Here is a 19,965-nt window from a genome sequence, read left to right on the forward strand (position 1 = left end):
CAGACGTCTTTTGTACCTGTCTTGGAGTTTCAGTTATTTCTTCTTATCAAAGCTTACCAGATCTGATCATCCAAAGAGCAGAGCTGGTTCTTTCACCCAAAAATAAGATGAAAATCAGTCCCTTCTCTCCCCCAAATATAAGGTAAGAACAAACAGTAAAATCCCCAATCAACAACAGCCCCAAAAGGAGAGAGAGAGAAAAAAAGCCTTTGAGAGATGAGTCAGCCTAGATGCTTACAATTCCGAAGGAAATCAAAGGCCTTAGAATAAACCGTTTGTCATTGCCTCCCTGCTCCAGCACACAGGGCTAAACTTAAGAGCAGTTATATGCTACAATTCTACCAGAAAAATTGGCATAGCCTTACTTGCTTTCAACCTTCTCAAGTTGCCAGTAGCATACAATACAGAAGCAGATTTAGGAAGACCAATGTCCCCAGACAAGAAACAGATGGGTGGGGTGGGGAGGGGGAATGAGTAGGCAGGCTTTAGCACTATGAGAGAGGCACATAACAGGTTCTTGAGGTTTGAATACTCATCCTCAGGCCTGACATTTCAAGCTGAACACAAAAGGAGGCTCCCTACAGGAAAGAGGTGCCAAGAGACCTCTCTTGCTCCAAAGTGTTTTCCCCTGACCCCTTCAGTATACAATGGTACTAGCCTGAAGTGACCATGAGATTCAAAAGGAAGATGAAAGCAAACCAGCTCGGTTTCAGTCTAGAATTCAAAACATTTGCAGAAACATTATCTTTAGACAAATACCTGTACTGGTGTTAGAGCCAAATAGAACTGAGTTCAAAGCCAAGCTCTAGATTTCTTAACTGTGTGATCTTAAGAAAGTCAGTTGAATTCTCTGAGTCTCAGTGGTCTTCTCTATAAAATGGTGAAATGACACAGTATCCATTTCAGTGGTTGTCTGAGAGTTGAATTAATAATATTACGTGTGATATTTAGCATTGGTTTTTAATAAACATGTTAATATTGAAGGTTCTTTGCATAGGGCCGGAGTTTACAAAAAAAAAAATCATGTTTCAAAAGTAATTACATAAAATTAGAATTTGTATCAATCCATTGAACAACCTACTCTGTTCAATCTCCACTAAATTTGAATTATGTAAAGAGATCTTAGGAGATTTTGAGGAATAGATCTTTCTTCGTCATTCTCCAATTTCATCACAGTCAAGTATTTAAAAAATCATCTTACAAAATTTAGAAAAACTAACTGCATAGGTTAATATTTCAAATGTTATTATTCAGATTAATAAAATGCCTGTATGTCTCAAAATTTGTTTCTCTTTCAAACCATCCAATTCTACATTGTCACTAGCAAAATACATATACACACACACACACACACACACACATGAGATTTGATTTGGATCAGTAAAGGGGCAAGAATATTAGCAGATACCAAGAGAAAGAATTTGAACAAAGAACGGACAGGCACAAATCAAGTTTCCATCAATACAAAAAGGGGAAACACACTTGAATGGCATCAAGCCTGTTTCTCACATCCTCCCAAAATGCATGGCACACAGATGGAGAAACAAATTAACGTCAGAAAGGTTACCCACTTCAACATTGTGAGGACTGAAATGGTTTCAACTAGGCATAAATCTACAGCCTTCACAATTTGGACGACTAATTTACTCCATTGCCCCCATCAAATAGTTAGGAATGATGCAGTGCCTACTAGTAAACACCTATGAAAAAAAAAAAAAAAAAAGCAGGGACTGCACTGATGCCATGGTTTAAATCCTTATAAATTAGGTACTTTATGGTATCACTAGAATTTTGTTCCAAGCCTCTGAGAGTGCCTCAAAGTTTAGGAAATGGATAGTGAATGGGGCTGGGTGCCCAGAAGGTACTGCATCTACATTATTCAAATGACTACAGGCAGCGGCAATGGATAAAGATATCCCCATTAATATATCACAACATGGGAAAGAGATATGGGTCTCTATATGAAAACATTTGGGCACCAATTTGGTCTGCTGACACATTAGCTTATTCATCCCGGAGCGTTAATGAGTTAGCCTTAAAGTTGTTATCCCATAACCTCCATTTCAGCAAAGGCTGCTGATGCAATGAGCAAAATGGCTCATTTTATAAAATGTGGTGATGATGCTCCAAGATAATTAAATCTGGGGACAGCGTTCATCAATACATTGAGTCAGCCCATCGTTATAGCAGAAGGTCATAAACTAGAGGTAGTATTACTGTTAAAATATATGGAGAAAAGCCCTGGCTTCAAAAAAATAAGAAAATTTCAGGAACATTAGAATATTAGAATGTTTCAGAAATAGGATCTTAGCCATCACCTGGTCCCAAACCTCCATTATACAGGTCAGAAAACTGAGGCTTACAGAGAGACAGGGGTTTTCCCAAGACCAGACAGCAATTTAACAGCAGAGCTTGGACAAGAACCCAGTTCTCTTCAGTCTCAGGGCTCTTGCCATTGACGCACTCATATTTTCTTTCACTAGCTGCAAGATTCTGCATTGCTAAATAAAGAAATCAAAACAATACACACATAATCAAAGCCTGATTCCATAAACCAAGGGAGGTCATATCTGACGGCAGACAGCCACCACATATTACAGCATCTTCGTAAAATAAGTACAGTCATCATTCCATGGAATCCTGTTTATAAATTTTATTGATGAAAGAAACAACTCAAGCTCAGGATGGTGAAAGACATTTTTTTTTGCTATAAACATCCCAAAGAATAGTGTAAACAAGGCAATGTGACATCAAGTACACCAAGATATAGATATTCTCACTATTATCTGCAATATGTATCAGGGTGCATAACAGTGTTGGCATCACAAGCTGTGTCATGCATATCATTTTTTTCCCCTTTTGGTTGCTCCTTCTATTACATTGTGGTGGAAGAAGTCAAAAATAAAATGTTCTATCAATAGGAGGTAAAAGTTTTTAATGTCTAATTTGTCTTCTGCTTTTCATTTTCTTAAAAGCTTTCCATATGTCCATTATCTCCAGACCCTAGCACACAATAGGTGTTCAGTAAGTGTTTGTCAGGTGAATCATAGGATTATAAGCTCTTGAGAGTCTTGTAATTAAAACAGCTATTTGTGATTCATGAATAAATGAATCATGCCACTTTATTCTTACAACAACCCCTGGGAAAGAGGTAGGTTGGATATTTCCTCCCCATTTTACAAAAGCAACAAACTAAGGCTTTGGAGAGGCTGTGACTTACCTAAAGTTGCACAAAAATGCCATGGAGGAATATGATTTGGGAACCAGCTGTCCCTTCCTATCCCCAGCTCAAGCCTTGCCCTTCGCACCAAACCATAGCAGTTCTTGGTATTTATCACCAACATCTGCTGCCTGGAACTTGGAAAGTCTAAACCAAGACTACCTTCTTTCCTAAGGATGTGGCTGGATTTTTGAGATATTTTTATACATTGCTCTGTGCCATTCCTTGGGAAACGAAGATAGAAAGAAAGATAGATACATGGACATGTATGTATGTGTGTGTGTGTGTGTGTGTTTATATGTGTGTGTGTGTGTATTTACAGGAATAGTATTAAAAAAAAAAAAACAAAGACTATTATGAAAGGTAGAGGAGAGGAGTTGACAGAGGAGAAAGACACCAAAAGCCCTGTGTATTCATCTCACTACATTTCTTACCCCAGCCCACCCCCAATCTGACAGCATGGTATCCTGGCAAGGTCCTGAGATATAGACTGGAACTTAGCTTCAAATCCCAGCTTCGCTCCATGTAAGTTTACACACTCACTAACTATTTGACAGAGAGCAAATTATCTTGCTTTTCTGAGCCTCAAATCCATGACCTTACAAAATAAGAATCATGGTACCTATTAAGTGTGGCTGTGAAGATAAAATAAAAGATAGGGTAGAATGAAAGTGTTCTCCAAAGGGTACATTACTATGCCAAGCAAGCAAGCAAGCAAGGTGAGGAATTGCCCTCCAAAATACCTGAGAGCCAAACTTGAGGGGAAGACCTAGCAGAAGTGCTACTATCTGGAATGAGGCAAATAGTGTCCCCTGCTGAAGAATGCCTCTGTATCACCCTTTGAAGATGAAAATGGGTACTCACCCGCTGTCAGCAGGAAGCACACTTCTAGATGGGATAAGATGAACTGTATCTTCACTGGGTCTTTCATGATCAGAGATGCAAGGCAGCTAACTGTGTGATATGTGGGGATTAGTCTAGTCTATGCAATGTAGATAAAAGCTAACTGGCCAACAAAAGGGATTTAGTCCTGAACTTTCGTTTCCTTGGCACAGTATGGAAGCCACCCACGCTAGAGATAGTGGAGGGAAGGGGAGAGCCATCTGGAGTAGAAAGCCCCCATTCCTGCCCTGGGATCTTGCAGCCTAGTCAAAGGTCACATAAATGTCAAGTGTCTGAAGACTATCAGGAAAGGCCCATGGGTCTAACATCATCCTTCTCTGCACTAATTTAAATATGTTTCCTTTCCTTTTTCTTTTAAGGAATATTAAGAATTGACTATTTCCCCATGCCCACCAGCACTGGACAGATCCCTAGTCAGCTCTAAGTTTTTAGTTTGCACTCTGTAAATTCTGATTCATTCTTCTCATCTACCTTGCCTCTCAAAGCTTCCCTCTTTGAGACCCACTGCCTTTCAGACACACACACACACACACACACACTCCCACTCACAGACATCCATGTACACGAACATACAGCCTTACACTCTCTTACATATTCATTTTCCCTCTCTCTCTCTCTCTCTCACTCTCTCACACACACACACACACACTCACACAGAATTCCCTTCTCCAATGTACTCACTACAAGAGAGGGAAAAAGGGAAATGAGACTTAATTAAAAGGAGGGTCATCAATATTTGCCTCTCCAGACCACATCTGTGGCTTCTACAGAGTGGGCATAAGAAATAAAGGACTGATGGGGACACTCCCGGAAACCATCTGAACAGAGACCATGTCAAAGAAACCTTCAGAATAAGGAAGTTCTCAGAATCCATGCTGAGAGCTTCTTCTCCTCCATCTTTGTTCCCCTATTCCCACCCCCTCTATTCTCCTTTGATTGTATCTTCCCCAACGAGCATCCAATTTTCTGTCAGTTTTCTTTTCAAAATCCTGTCTGAGTGGCTGTCATAGGGAACTGAGGCTGTGGGAGATGATTTTCCCTGTTTTTCATGGCAGGAATGGTATTTTAAAACTACATTCAAATAAGCATATTTTTAAAAATATCAATATCTATCTGTCTATCTATCCATCCATCCATCTATCCATCCCCATTCAAAACTGGACCACTCTCATGGCTATGACGCAATCAGAAAAATCCCTAGACCAGGAGTCAGGAGGCCTCCTCAGTTACTAAGCAGCTGAGTGGCCTTGGGCAAGTCAGAGAGCGCCTCCAAGCCCGAAACATAACTGGTATAATTTATTATCATTCTGTTTATCTAAGGGCACTGTAGAGACACAACTCTCACGTCTGCAAAGTCCTTGATTCTTCCATTGGACTTAGCTAACTCCGGGACACAGGGCCACACGGCTGCTATTCGCAGTTGAAGAGAGAGCCCCCCCACCGCAAGCCCTCCCAAGGGCCTTGGGGCACCAGAGTGCAGGGGACTGAGCCTATCTCCACCCCCGACCCTCCGCCAGAGCACCCGTCCCGCTGCGTGCCCTCGGCTCTGAGCTAGGGACAGAAGACTGTGCGCCCTCTGCCTCTCGGGGTTGCCCAGGGTCTCTGGCTGCCACTGCGCTGCAGAGCATGGCCTTTAGGCTAGGTTGGGGTGCGCTGCTGGGTGCTGCCCCTGGGTAGCTCCAGGCAGCGCAGAACCTGTAAAGTTAAACAAAGCTCCGCGGCGCGCGGAAACCACTCTCTGCCGCCTGCCCCGCTGAGAATTAGAAAACATTAAATCTTTTCTTGCGCGCTCTTACGTTTAAGACATTGAACGCAAAAGCCTGGGCAACTTGTTCCACACTCTCAGGTCTCCTCTCCCTCCCTCACGTCGGGCCTTCCACGTGGAAGTGCCCTCACCTCCCTCTCTCACCCCGCAGTGGGCTGCGCTCAGGCCACTGGTGCCCTACCCCTGCACTACCTCTTGGCGAGCCTCTTGGTCCGGCCAGGGAAAGGCTGAGTGACCTGCTCGACAGTCCGGCGGGCGACCGCGGCTAGTGCTGAGAGGAGCTGCAGGCACTGCCAGCGCTTGGTTCTGCCGCTCAGATTCCCCCACTCTCTGGAAAGCTTGCCGCGGTGGGGAGGGGGCTGATTCATAGCAATTTTCTACCCAGCAGCCAGCTCAGTGCCTTACGCATACCTGTTTGCTGAATTCCCTGGGCCACTCCCACTGGTTCTCAATGTACCCCACAATCTTCTCTCCCCTATTCAAAGCAGAGCTTTCCTTCAAGATTCAGCCAAAGGGTCCCTTCCTTCTGAGTGCTCTGAATCTCTCCTCCCCTGGCCATGCCACACAACCTCACGGTACAAGTAAAGGAAGAGCAGAAATGGAGGTTCAGATGGTTAAGAAACTTACCCAAGGACACAGCTAATTAGTGGCAGAGCCAAGATGAAGGTCCTGTACTCCTGGATCCCAGCCCAGCACACAATTTGCCACAGCACTTTGCTTCCCTTCTGCCTTGACTGGTGTGGCATTTGAGGGCAGGGGACATTCTTTGTTGGCCCTTTGCACACAAGGACTGCACATGGAATAGTCCTTTCCCCTCCTTGCCTCACTCTTTCTGCTCCTTGTTTCCCCTTCTTGTCTAGGGCCTCTGGTCTTCCTGTCTAGGGCCTCTGGTCTTCCAAACTCAGAGATAAAAAGGTCATTTTGTTCAAAGTTCAATGATCAGCAAGAACAAAACAGAAGCTGACTTCACAAAGTCCTCCATCGACCTGGATGGCAATGGTCTCCCCCCGCCCCCACTGCCCCCTCTACTATATCCTTAATTTTTCATGTACTGTCTTCTTTGCATATCTAGGCACTTGGAGAAGTCAGAAGGCCATCCACACCTGCCCAAGCCATCTTACCTTTTAATACCTCTTCCAAAAATACTCTCTTCTAAACTGCAGCCCACCAATCATATATACAAGTCAACATTCAACCAAGCAAAAATATATAACTTACAAGAGCTAACTATTCTTATCTGATGCAACAAGGGCAATATGGGGTTAGAAACAAAAGATCTTCAGTGGGAGAATTTCAAATACACAGTTACACCCCCCCAGTTGAATTCTCTCCTGTCTTGGGCCAAGTAAATGCACAAGGGGCAGTGTTGTCAACAAACAGGGACAGAAGTGGAGAAGAAAGAGAGAGTCAAGAATATAAGAGACTATGGGTGAGCCCAGCAAGAGGGAAAAATGGGGAAGTAGAGCCTTGGCAAAGGAGAGAAGGAAGAAAAAGGAAGGGAAAGGATAGAGTACAGCTGCTGGCTCCAAGTATAGCTGCTGTGGAAGCCCAGGCAGACATGGACTTACTCTCCAAAAGCTCAGAGATATGGCTCTTAGGTGCCTGGATTGGAAATGAGATCCAGAAGCCTTGTCAAGTTTCACTTATCCTCTAGTAAAGAGAGAGAGTGTCTGGCTCTAAGCAGCACTGGTGGCGCTCTTTTCAATTTAAGTGCCACCTCACCATCATTGCTACCAGGATGAGGCCCTCACCCTCCCCTGCTCTCCCAGAATTAAATAAATCTTACCCAACACAGGAGTACAATTTGAATACTCAGGACAATTTGCCCTTTCACTGAAGGAGAGGAGAGGAGAGGATCTCTCCCTCTCCTCCTGCTGTAAGTGGACTGGGTGCTGCCCCTTTATACATTCTAGAACACCAGATCAGTAGAGGTGGAGAAAGGGAGGGAGCAGCAATTTGAGGCTGGTCCAATTTGTCCCTGGCATCTCCTCTTTCTCTCTCCGTCTCTCTCTCTCTCCCTCTGTCTCTCTCTCTCCCTCCAACTCTCTCTCTCTTCTCTCTCTGCAGCCCCTCCCTCTGGCCCTGGAAGCTCTGCTCCCCTTCCTCACTGCAGCATCCTGCAACCAGCACCCTCCACTGTGATAAAACACAAAACATTGGAGTACATCTTTCTGGTGATGTTTGCTTTTCAATGTGAGATTTTAGACCTATATGCCAGGGAAAATCTTGAATTGAGGTGGGAGAGGGTGTCGCCGGAGAGGAAAAGAAAACCCACCCAGGTAGCTGGCAGCATGGGTTGGTCCTGGGGGCAGCTGGGAGACATGATTTGAACCCGAGTACATAGGGATCCAATTTAAGCAGAGAACTGGCATACTAGAAGAGGCTTGGATTACAGGGATTGTCTGGTAACATACATACACAAAGACCGCATGATATAGAGAGAAGGTAGATAACTAAATATCACTCAGCCTCAATTTTCTCAACTGCGAAATAGGGAAATTAGTGCTCCAATACTACCGTAGAGAAGAATGTGTGAAATGACATAGGTAAAGTACCTAGCACTTGCCTTGCCACTGAAGCCCAGAGAGGGGAAAATAACTTGCCCAAGGTCACATAGTAAGTAGCAGAGTCAGGATTGGAACCCAAGTCTCCCAAACATTCCCCTCTCCAGGAGGGTGCCAATGCTATCCTTGGGGATTTGGTTGTGGAACTGGGGAGGTAGGTTAGGAGCTGACTTTATGCACATGAATATGGATGTTCTATCACTCAGTCCTAGCCTCAAGGGCTCAGGCTCCTGCCTCATTCCCCCTTCTCATCATCACTCAGGTAATCTCCTCATGCCATCTTGGACTGATTCATTGCCACTTTAGCGCCATCTCTACCACCTAACTGAGGTGGTGACTCACCCTCTAGCTGGCCAGGGCCTCTGCCCTCCAGGAAAGAGGCTTTCTTCTTAATTGCCTGCAGAAGCCTCAGCCGCAGTGAAGCAATGCTCTTCCAGGCAGGCTTAGAGGTGGAGGGCTTTGAGGAGGAATGGAATAACTCTTTATCCAAAGCCACTGCCCTCCATCCCTGCAGTGCCTAGGGTCCTCTCTTTAGGTTCCTTGTGATAACTCCTCATGTACCCTCGAGTCTCAATGTTTCCTGGGGATTTCAACCAGGACATCGCTTGCTGCCTGTATAGAGCTTGCACTGTGTGTCTGGCACAGTGCTAGATGCTGGCGGGACATAAGTTAACAGGAGACATTCCTGGCACCCAAGGAGTGCTCACAAGAAGTTTAAAAATATTAATGTGGCATCTTGGTAAGAAGGAAAAGAATACAAGTGGAGGTGAGTTAGGAAGTCCTTGTAAGGAGGGGAGGTGATGGGCAGAAGAACCTCACCACAACTCCAAGGACTGGAGGTGTGACCTGGATTCTCTTGTGGCCAGTGAATGGCATCACCAAATCATTGGTGCAGGCATTTCCCTTAAACACAGCATATTGCAAGTTAACTGAACTCCTTCCCATCTTCTGTGTTTCTGGCCTGGCTTGGGGGCATCAGCTGGTAGCCATGTCCCCCCTCCCAGACTCTAATCCCCTTTCTTTTAAACTCCCATATCTTTATATTTTTGAAGAGGGTGGGAGAAAGAGGGAGGGAATTGACATCCTCTGTATATTAACTGGAAGAAGTACTTCACATATGTCACTTACTCTAAGCCTCACAACTACTCCGCGACCTAAGCCAGCGACTTGCCACGTTAGTCAGCTAAGAAGTGGCAGAGCTGGGATTCGAACCTACAAAGAACTCTGAAGCCTGGGTATTTCTGCATGACACTTTACATAATGCGCCACGAAGTAGTGGGAGGGAGAGGTCCATCTCCCTTTCCCTTGCTGTCCATCTCCACAGAAAAGAAGCAAGGGGAGGACAGGAGCCAGAACGTCATCTGGCCGCGGAGCATTCCGGAGTGACCCCCGCCGCCACCACTCACATAGTCCGCTTATGGAGGGAGGGCACCTCAGAGATTCTCAAGGGGGCTGTGCCGCCAGAACCAGAAGTGCAAAGCACCTTTAGCGATTCTATCGCCCCCTGCCGCCGGTGGCGCCCAGTCCGAAGCTGCTGTTCTCAGGAGGGCTAATAGGCTAAGAAAAGAGCTCACCGACTGACTGCCTGCCCAACAGCTGTCACGAGCCAGTGCTAGGCTGCAGACAGCCTTGCCAAATGTGGTGACATAGGCGGGAGGGGGGGACATTTAGAGCGCCCTACTATGTGTCCAGCGCGGGGTCAGGGATTTCTAATAGCCATTGCCCTTTACGTAGAAAATGTGATGCTTTGAGAAAGAGTGAGCTCTCCATTAAGAAAAGTCTTCAAGCTAGATTAGAACAGGTTTCGCAAAAAGCTTGTCTGCCAGTCTTAACTCCTTACTTCTTGAAACCAATAAAGCTCTTCACCCTTAACAGTGGCCAGTTCTCTCCAGTGGGGCGTGGGGTGGGGGTGCGGGTGTGGGCGGGGGAGAGAAGCACGTGTCCTGGCTGAGGGTGGGGGTACGGAGGGGGGCAGAGGTCAAGGCAGTGAAAAGGCCAGGGGGAGGGTGCCGGGAGGAGGAGCCTCCAGCGGGGTCGACGGTGCGCTGAGTTAGGGTCCCCGCGGAGCCCTCGCGCCCGCTCGCTGATTCCCCAGACCTTCTCGTTTTCCTGGGTTCTGCCTGGATTTTCCTTGGACCGAACTCACTCACTCCCTTTGCTTGGGAATGGGGAACATGGGGGCAACACCCCAGGTCAAAAGGAAAAGAGCTTCTGTGCCCGCCCCGCCTCGCTCGCTCATCCCCCCTCCTTTTTTCCCCTCCTCTCCTCCTCGCCCCCTTCTCTTCCGCCCAAAGGGAAGGCGGGGGCGGGCTGTGTGTGTATGTGTGTATGCATGTAAGCGTGTGTGCGCGCGCGCGGGTGCGGTGGATCTGTGTGTGCGTTCGGTGTGTGGCCGGGTGTGGGGGGGTGTGTGAGCAGAGCACGTTTTAGCTGGAGTGCTTGGTGTGGTGTGTATTTGGTTTGCGCTTTGACATGCAGCATGTGTTTGTGTGTGCACGCTTATAGGTTGTATGTTTTTGCCCGATTATAGTGGGATTATGTGGGTGCGGTTTGAAGGTGGGTGTGTGCTGCTCCTGCCGGGGTTTGTGGTCGTGCTGTGGTGAGTGTATATGTGTGTGCAGTGTGTGGATGTGTGTGTGCCCGTTGAAGCTTGTGTGCATGTGTGTGGTGTGTGCTTATGCTTAGATGCAGTGTGTCAATGTGGGTTTACAGGTGGTGTTTGTTGAAGTGTGTAGTGTGTGAATGTGCTCGTGTGCAAGATTTCTCTGTAAGTCAATCTACTTGAGGTGTGTGTTCAAAGGTTTATGCATGTGAGGGTGCGGTGTGTGTCTTTTGGTGTGATGTTCTCATGTGTGTGGTGTGGACGCATGTGGTCAGCTTAAGTGCTTGGATGAACGGGTTGTGTGTGTCTTGAAGGCGGATTGCCGCATAAGTGTATGGGTGCGGTGTGTGAGAGTACAGGGTTGTCTAAAAGAACCCAAGTGACCGTGTGTGTGGTTGGGGGCGGGGACGAGTGGGACGTTGGGCTGGGACTGAGAGGAGAAAGGAAGTAGGGGCCGCGACCCCCGCAGAGGTGCCCGCTGGTCTGATCTTCATCGTGGGGGTTCGCCTGCCCGCCCACCTCTGTGGCCAGCTGGGGCAGGGTGTGAATTTACCTGACTGCTTAGAGGAAAGAAGAGGAGGGCGCCGCACGTGATTGGCCAGGTAGGGCGCCTAGGGCGCGATACAGGGGCTGGTGGGACTAAGCTGGATAGATTCTTGGTTTCTGACCTGACACCCCTCCCCCCGCCAGGAGATCCCAGTTGGTGCCTAGCTGAGCCCAACTATTTGCTCAGGGCCTGGCTGTTTCACACCTTTTTGGCTTTGTGTGGGCAGATCCAGTTGCCTGGAAGCCCTTTCCCCTTGGGCCTTGTGACAAACTCCTACTTATTTTTTTTAAACCTAACTCCAGAATCACAAAACTTTCTCTGCTCTTCTGTGCTTTTCCCTCTCAACTGAGGGCTCGCTTCTTTGAGCCACCACAATTACGCCCTTCATACTTCTCATGACATGATCATACATAACTGCAATCAGTTATTTCCCTTTTTAAACTCTAAACTGCTGTAGAGAATACCTGGTATGTAGCAAGGATAGTTGTAATAATACTAATAATGTTGCCATTTGTTAAGTACCTACTGTGTACTGGGCATTGTGCTAAGTGTTCTGACATGCATTATCTCCTTGGGTCCTTACAATGATCCTGTAAGGTAGATAGAGCTATAATTATTGCTATTTTTACACTTCACACATCAGGCTCAGAGTAGTTAAGTAATTTCCCCAAGATCACACAGACCCTAGGAGGCAGAGCTGGTATTTGAACTCAGGTCTACCATATTTCCTAAACCTTTATTACATACCAGGTGACTTTACTGAGAGTCCCCTGATTCCTGCTAGACATTGAAGTTTCTATCAAACATTATCACTTCTCTACAAATCTTTCTTTTGAGTTTACTGACAGCATAATTACTTTCTTTGTCTCCCAGACAGCAGATACTTTCTCCACCTAATTACCTGCTTTGTTGATACTTCAAAATCTGTAATTACTCTAGGCACAAGTGCACCTCACTAGCTCCAGTTCTGGGAGCTCTCCATAGGCTGGTGCTGAAAGAAAGAGTTGAAAATGAACATTTTCCAGCCATAGGGTCAGGGGAATTGGGTATGGAGGGAAATGGAGGTGAAGAATCAGGGTGGAGTAAGAGAATCATTTCACAGCTCCCCCAGACCCATTTTTACAACATCACTACCAGAAGTTGGTATATGGCAAATTTCAAATAGAGCAAGCATCTCCATACCAAACTGCATGTAGAAAAACAAGCAGAGCTTCTCCCTCAGAAAAGATTACTGAATGGACCCCATTTTATATTATTCATGAGTCGGGGGGCACTGCACTTTCCTAATGGGGCTCATGCTGCTCTAATGCCTTCCAAGCAGCCTCATCTGAGAAACCCAAATTAAAGCAATACATCGCATTTTGGGGAACACATTTATGGGGAGGCATGATGTCATCCCAGTCACAGCTAAAGGGCCTCTGGAAGCACTAGCTCCCAGGCTCCCAGTTTAGCCCCCAGGGAACCAGCCTAGACTGCTGCAAACAGGTCAGGGGGTGGATAGAGAGGGACAATTCAACAGTGGTGAGTCACTTCGCCACTTTTCAGGGGGGAAAGTGAGAAGCACGATTTAAATTGCCACTGTTATTATTGTGCCCTTTCATCTGGCACAAATGAGCCTGGTGCGTGGATGAAAAACAGTTGGAACATCCATAAAGCTTCCCCCCAGCTGGGCCTGGGTCAGCACCTCATCCTGGGTGGGCACAAAAAGCATTGCCCAAAGTATTCTGTAGCCAGAAAGTCTCCTTTTTGGGGGAAAAGGGGAGCCTAAATACATCAGTCTTACTCAGGCAGGGCATAGACCACCTGAAGCCCCTTGGTTTCATTAAACTGAAATCCATACAAGGTGTTCAGGCAAACTTTGCTATCTCCTAGCATCTGGTCTCAGATGCTCAGCTTTCCTGCTGCTGTGGGGCCAATCTGACACCTCCTCACTCTCCTCTGAATATACCGGCTTCACTTCCATCTCCTCACAGCTGTTCATGTGAGGCCTCTCTTCCTCAGAGGGTCTGCCCCTGCTTCTCAACACCAGCACACACACATACGCACACATGCATAAACACATCACTAGACTACCCATCTAAATCCTGTTGTGTCAGTTCCACTTTGGTTCATAAAGACCATCTGGTTCACTCCAGCTCAGTGTTCCTGCCTGTGAAATGGAGGACAAACTTCAACTCTGAAGAAGCCAAAAGCTCCCGGCTATGGCTCCAAAGATGCAGTCGTGGGCCAGGGACTACTAGCATAATGGAAAGCTATCCTTCTCTGATGCCCCCCACCCATATAAATGGGGCAATAAGAGGGGATATCAGAACACTTATCAACATGCCACCACCATGGGATAGACACACACACACACACACACACACACACACACTCTCTCTCTCTCTCTTTCCCTGGAGCTTAAAATCACCATCATAAGTCTCTCTCTCTCGCTTTGGAGTTCAGGAAATATGTTCCCATAACATGAAGATTATATGGGGAATTGCAAAGGTGGAAAATGCTTTAATAACTCCCATTACGGTCCAATATAAACAGAGATTTGCTTGATTTCACCCTAAATATAAGAATCTGGAGGAGCAGGGCACCAAAATGTGGATTTTTGTGGGGAGAGAGATCATGGTTTCCCCATGAGAGTAAAGCCCTTGAAAATCAGGGCTTTTGTTTTTTCCATGTGGGGAGGGCAGAGAAAGACCACAGGCTTCAGAATGAGACAGCTTTGTGTTGGTATCCCAGCTTGAGCACTTACTTGCTGTGTGATCTTGGCAAGGTTACTTCACCTCTCTGAGCCTCAGTTTCCTCAACTGTAAAATGGAGATGTTAACACCTGCCTAGAATTGCTCAGATGACTAAAGGAGGTAAACCATAGAAACCATCAGCCAAGTGCTTAACAGATACAGTAAATGTTTAAGAAAAGGTTAGTTAATTCCCTCTGCACTTTTTTTCCTTCTCATGTAGCCCAGAGTGTCTCAACCATGGTGTTCAGGGAGTGGAGCCAACTGACTAAACTGCCAATTTTCCTCATTACTGGCTTGTCTGACACTCTTGAAATAGTCCCTCTTCTTTTAGGATGATGTTTGATCAGCCTAATGCAGCCCCAGAAGATTTGGACCTTAAGTCCAATTCTCACTCTGCAGTTTCTCCTCGCAGTGTTAATGAGACCAAGGTTTTGGATATAATACTCCACACAGGAAAGTTTCAAACTTTCTGCTCACTGTTCAGACTTCCCTCCACCCCAGTTGCTGATCCAGCCCCAACCCAGTCTCCTAAATATGTGCCACTGTGCCCCAGAAAGTAAAAGCATGATTATTTCCTGGCTAAGATTGCCCTATGACTCCTGTTTTGTTTTCCCCTCACTTTCACTCTAGAAATAATAGTGCCTAAGGCCATCCAGTTTGTAGCAGCCACCTACGTTAAGGGGTAGATGGGATGATAAAGATGTGATGATTCTCTGAGATATGCTATGCAGCACCTAAAATACACCTCTGAATAGTTTTTATTCATGTGTTCCCAATTAAAGGAAAATAAATTTTACCCTTTGCCAAAACTAGTGAAGTGGAAGAAGACCCCAGTCTGAACCCCTTCCTCCCTGGTGCTTTTGCCTCCCTCTAGAGACAAAAGCAGGTCATTGCAAGCTAAAGCTGCATTTAAGCAGGAAGTGGTGGAGGAAGATCAAGAAATTGGGGACAGGGGAAGGGTGGTGGTGGTGGATATAATCCCAGGGAGGGATAAAAAGACTACAGAGTAGAGAGGTATTGAGATTCATGGCAGGAAAAGCTCTGAGAGGTCCCCACCTAGATATTCCCAGACTCTGGAAGGTGCCTTCAACTCCTCCCTCTTCTTCATCCCTTCTATTTATCCTGCATGCTACCCTCACTGACCCCAGATACCTCCTTGCAAGTGAGTCCCTCTGAGGATTTAAGAATTTCGAAAAACTTCTCCAGCTCCTACCCCTGTCTGCTTCTGTGGAAGTCCTGGAGCCTCAGCTTTGAAAAGGGAAATGGGAGGGGTAATAATTAGGTGTCAACCACATCAGACAGAGAATAGTTAGAGCAGGGGTTCCAGATATGCCCATGCCACTTAGTAAGTTTCCTTAATAAGCAGGGACCTACCGGCTGCTGAGTATTGGGTACCCATCCCGAGGAAGCCGCGTGGTTGCTCAAGAAGTGTGTCTGAGACGTGACAGTAGCTGCCAAGGCTCATCAAACATGCCATCTACCTACTTCTGCTGATACATGTGAGAACAAATGATACTGCCAGCAGGAAACAGAAATCGTTTCCTAGTGACTCAGAGCCCCATCTATGAGGACACAGGTGGTGTGTTTGTATTGCATCTTTCAGTTGAAATTCCTTTTCACAGAAAGAAATTTATAGATAATCAAATAAGTCAAAGACCGGCATCTGGGCCCTGGGCAAAGTATCACCAACATCATGTTGACCACCTAGTAAATGTCTTCCACATGTCAGCATAGGAGCTTTGCAAATGTTTCTCTCTTTTAATTTCACTCAAGCTTTGAAGTCAGATCAAAAAGGATTGTAATCCTTGCTCAGCCACTGTGTGACAGTGGGCAAGTTACTAAACTTCTCTGAGCTTTTGTCCTTAAAATAGAGACAATAATACTAACCTCAGAGAGTTGTTACGGTTAGAGATAGTTTATGTAGAGTGACTGGTATTTACAAATAGTAAACATTTGGAAAAAATAAAACTTCTTTTGATAACTGACCATAGAAAGCATTTAATATAATGACATCTACAATAGCAGTAATAAGAACTATTATTATTATTTACAACCACAAAATATAGACATTATTATGTCATTTTAAGAGAAGTTAAGTAACTCTCTCACGGCAACCTTAAAAGAGCTGGCTTGAGATTCAAACCAGTTGTTCCTCTTCCCACCCAGAGTTAGTGGAAATTTCATGATCATTGGGAAGATCATGTTTGGCTGGCCTGATCCAGTCATTATATTTAAACTACAATTAGAAGAAAAAATATATTTAAACTACGTATAGTGGGATTCTAGATCACTGTATAGATTATTTGCATATCACAGGTCCTAAATTTTCCTTTTTATGCCTTTTTAAATTAGTAATTGAAGACAAACTTCATAGACTTTAGAAAACAGAGAGAAGTAGCTATTATCCCACCACCTTAATAGATTCTCTAACTTTATCTTATTGCCGATTTCTTTCTAGTCTTTCAAAAATGCATATTTGACAGTTATAATCGTACCATTTTCTATGTTGTTACATATTCTTCACAAAAATAATTTTTATGATTCTATGCAATCTAACAAGTGGATATGTCATGGATTTTATTTAACCATTCCACTATTGTTGGACATTTAGGTTGTCGTAGTAGGTAGGTGTGAAAAAAAAGGAATGATGTTACTTTCACCGTTGCTATAATCACCCTCAGGGACCTGGTGTCTTGCTCTATCAGTGCTCGATGCTTTCCGTCATTTGATATTTAAGCTTGATAAATGTCAGCTCTACTGCTGGAGTCTGAGATACATTTGCAACAGTATTATTTTCTGCCGGTTTTCATCACACAGATTCTGTATTTCATCCTCACGATGGGTAAAGTGTGGGCTAAGCTCTAGAGCATCACATTTTTTTTTTTCTCTGGGAGAAATGTCTTTTGAGGTACAAACAAGTAATAAAGAAAATTGGGGAAGTCCTGCCATTGGTGAATGGGGGTGCTTATCTGAGGACCTGACCTGGAGAATGGGGTGTCTCATTGGCAGTCACGCCCCATCTCTGGAAACTGATCCTGCTGCAGCACAACTAGGCCTGGCCTCAGCAAATCGATTCGGTCCCATCTCCAAGAAAAGATCAAATTTGTATGTAAAGTGGGCCCCAGGGTCCCTTCAGCTTTAGAGCTTTGGCTGCTTTACAGAAGTCCAATTGTTTGAGGCCAAATCCAATGCCAAGAGTGAACTGGGGAGAGAATTTCAAGTGGGTCAATTGTGCTGTCTCTTTCCCTGGGAAAGAAGGCCTTTCTGGGCCCTCTTTCCTCCCAGACCTCAATGATGCCTCTTCCAAGTGCCTTCCTATGGTTGCCCATTGCCCATTGTCGCCCTCAAAAAATTGTTCTGATGCAAACCACCATGGCACATGTATACCTATGTAACAAAACTGCACATTCTGCACATGTATCCCAGAATTTAAAGTACATTTATTTAAAAAAAAAGAATTGAAACAAAAAAAATAGCAAACATCAACAAAAGAGTGATGATATTCTAATGAAGACAAAATAAACCTGCCCCTCAAAAAAAAAAAAAAAAAATACTGTGACATACCAACTATGTCTTGGGCAAGGGTAATGGGGATGAAGGAACATTTAGATACTGCCCCAATTCTGCCCAGTCAGGTGACAGCTTCCTCCCCCAACCCCATCTCTGATGCCTGAAGACTTCTGAAAGACATTCGAAGGGAGGCACCAAGGCAATTACAGCCCTGCAGAATATCAATAGTTACCCACAAAGTTACCCTTCACATTGTACAGCATTTCTCAGGGGGAGTGCAATGAAGTGAGCTCTTGCCCAGTCAAAAAACTACCCAAAGATTATTTATTTCAAAGTGATGCCCTGTGACTTAAGTGAGATTATACATGTAAGGAACTGAGCCTAAGGGCCCAGCATTTGGGAAGTGCTTCACATATATCAGCTGCTCTTGTATAAGTAGTAGAGCTGATGTAGGCAGTGGTGTGCTGCAGGGGTATATTGGGGAATAGGTCCCACCAGACTAGAAGTGCAGCAGCAAATATAAGGTCTTACACTTGAGTTCAAACACCAAATACAGAACGGAGACTCTGAAAAGAACTTGGGTTTACTTAAGGAAAAAGAGTAGCTTTCGTTGAAAGTAATTCAATGTAAATAAAGTCTTTGTGTGAACTGTGTGGCTGTGCATGGGATTTGTGAGCGGTGCATACACGGGTAATGTGAGTATATTATGCTGTGTGTAGAAAGTATGTAGTGCATGTGAAGCGTGTGTGTGTTCATGGCTTTGCACGTGGGCATGCATAGGTGCGGTAATGTGTATGTTATGTGTGTGTTTATGACTACGTATGTGTGTACCTTGGGTGTGGTGTAGGCTTCCAAAAGAGGGAAAGTCAGCCATCCAGGACTATATTTATAGGGGCACAGCTGGAAAACCTCTTTTGGCCCGGTCATTGGACATTTATAAGTTGGAGCATGTTCAAAGAAAAGCAGGTAGACATGGGTGAGGGCCTTGAAGCTATGTCACATGTTAAACAGATGAAGAAACTGGGGAAGTTTGGCCTAGGTAAGAACAGGGTGAGTTGGGGGTGGGACAATGGAGAGAGCTAGCACTGTTTCCTAGGAAGGAGGACCATGGAAGTCAATGCCAGGGCCAGAAGGTGGAAGCTCCCAGGACATAGATTTGGTTTTTTGGGTTCAGTTTAAGGAAAAGCCTCCTAATTCTAATAGATATTGCTGTTTTCAGATGGGAGTGGGCTTCCTGGTGTAATATGGACTCCCTCCTATATGGTTATTCATAAAGAAGCCTTCATGTCCTTGATCTCATTGGAGTCACATGACGACCTTCTAGTCCAAGCAAGGGTGAAATGTTTCCCTCACCCCCTTTTTCAGGGTAGACTGTTAGAGCAGTAAGGCCTCAAAAGACATCTTATAAAACTCCCTTATATTTTTGATTCACCAGGATCATATAAACCTTAAAAATATGCAAAAGAAAAAATTAAACTCTGTGTGTATGCAGATCTTTTTCCTTCTCAGAGATCTTGTTGCTGGCCCGAGGCTGTACTTGAACTGGCTAAGCATGCCGTAGTCTTTTAGCAGGAGGTCAGACTCCTAGGATGGTTCTCAGTAGGGTGTTGGGGCTGGCAAGAACTAAAAACAGGTCTCTGCTGAATTAAGTTGCTGAGGCCCCTCCTCTCCCTGACTTCCCTCCCCCGCCTGTCAGGGGGCAGAGGAAAGAGGAGACAACCCCAGGTTTGGTCTATGGCTGGTGCCCAATGACGCACTCTCACCAATATAGATTTTGGAGGTGGAGACTATGGAAAAACAGGTGGCTGTGGGGGCAGGTGGCAGCCTGAAGGAGGTGGGGCTTATCAAGGGGGAGTGAAGGACAGCATGGGTGGGGGTCCTGGGGTATGTCAAAAAGAAAATATTAGTCTCCTGAAACTTTAAGGACGAAAATATAATCAGTTGTCAAAATGTACTTTGTAGAAGCAGTTCCAGAAAAGGGGTGAAATGTGACCCACATGTGCCGGTGCTGTGATCTTTGCACACTGTGTCCTTAATTCCACAGAAATAGGGAAACCAAGCATTGATCTCAAGTACCCAAGGAAAGACCCCGACTAAAGACCCTAGGGATCCACTACTG

At 45.3% G+C, this 19,965-nt stretch overlaps 1 protein-coding gene and 1 long non-coding RNA gene across 3 annotated transcripts in view; one reads left to right on the forward strand and one right to left on the reverse strand.

Moving 5' to 3' along the window:
* The window catches only part of ARHGAP36 (Rho GTPase activating protein 36), a 31,447-nt gene that overhangs the window by 10,756 nt on the left and 726 nt on the right, over positions 1–19,965 (reverse strand). Inside the window, exon 1 of one of the 2 annotated variants that reach the window (XM_037989139.2) lies at positions 6,516–6,672. The exons of the other annotated variant lie outside the window; for it this stretch is intronic. The gene's annotated coding sequence lies outside the window, so the exon portion shown is untranslated. Of the gene's footprint in view, positions 1–6,515; positions 6,673–19,965 lie in introns of those variants that run through there. 2 annotated transcript variants of the gene reach the window in all.
* LOC140710828 (uncharacterized) overlaps positions 10,555–19,965 on the forward strand; it is an 86,807-nt gene continuing 77,396 nt past the window's right edge. The window contains exon 1 of the long non-coding RNA XR_012091909.1: positions 10,555–11,656. This is a non-coding gene — a long non-coding RNA (uncharacterized lncRNA). The remainder of the gene's footprint in view (positions 11,657–19,965) is intronic.

The sequence above is a fragment of the Chlorocebus sabaeus genome, chromosome X (assembly GCF_047675955.1).
Source record: "Chlorocebus sabaeus isolate Y175 chromosome X, mChlSab1.0.hap1, whole genome shotgun sequence".
Classification (NCBI taxonomy): Eukaryota; Metazoa; Chordata; class Mammalia; order Primates; family Cercopithecidae; genus Chlorocebus; species Chlorocebus sabaeus.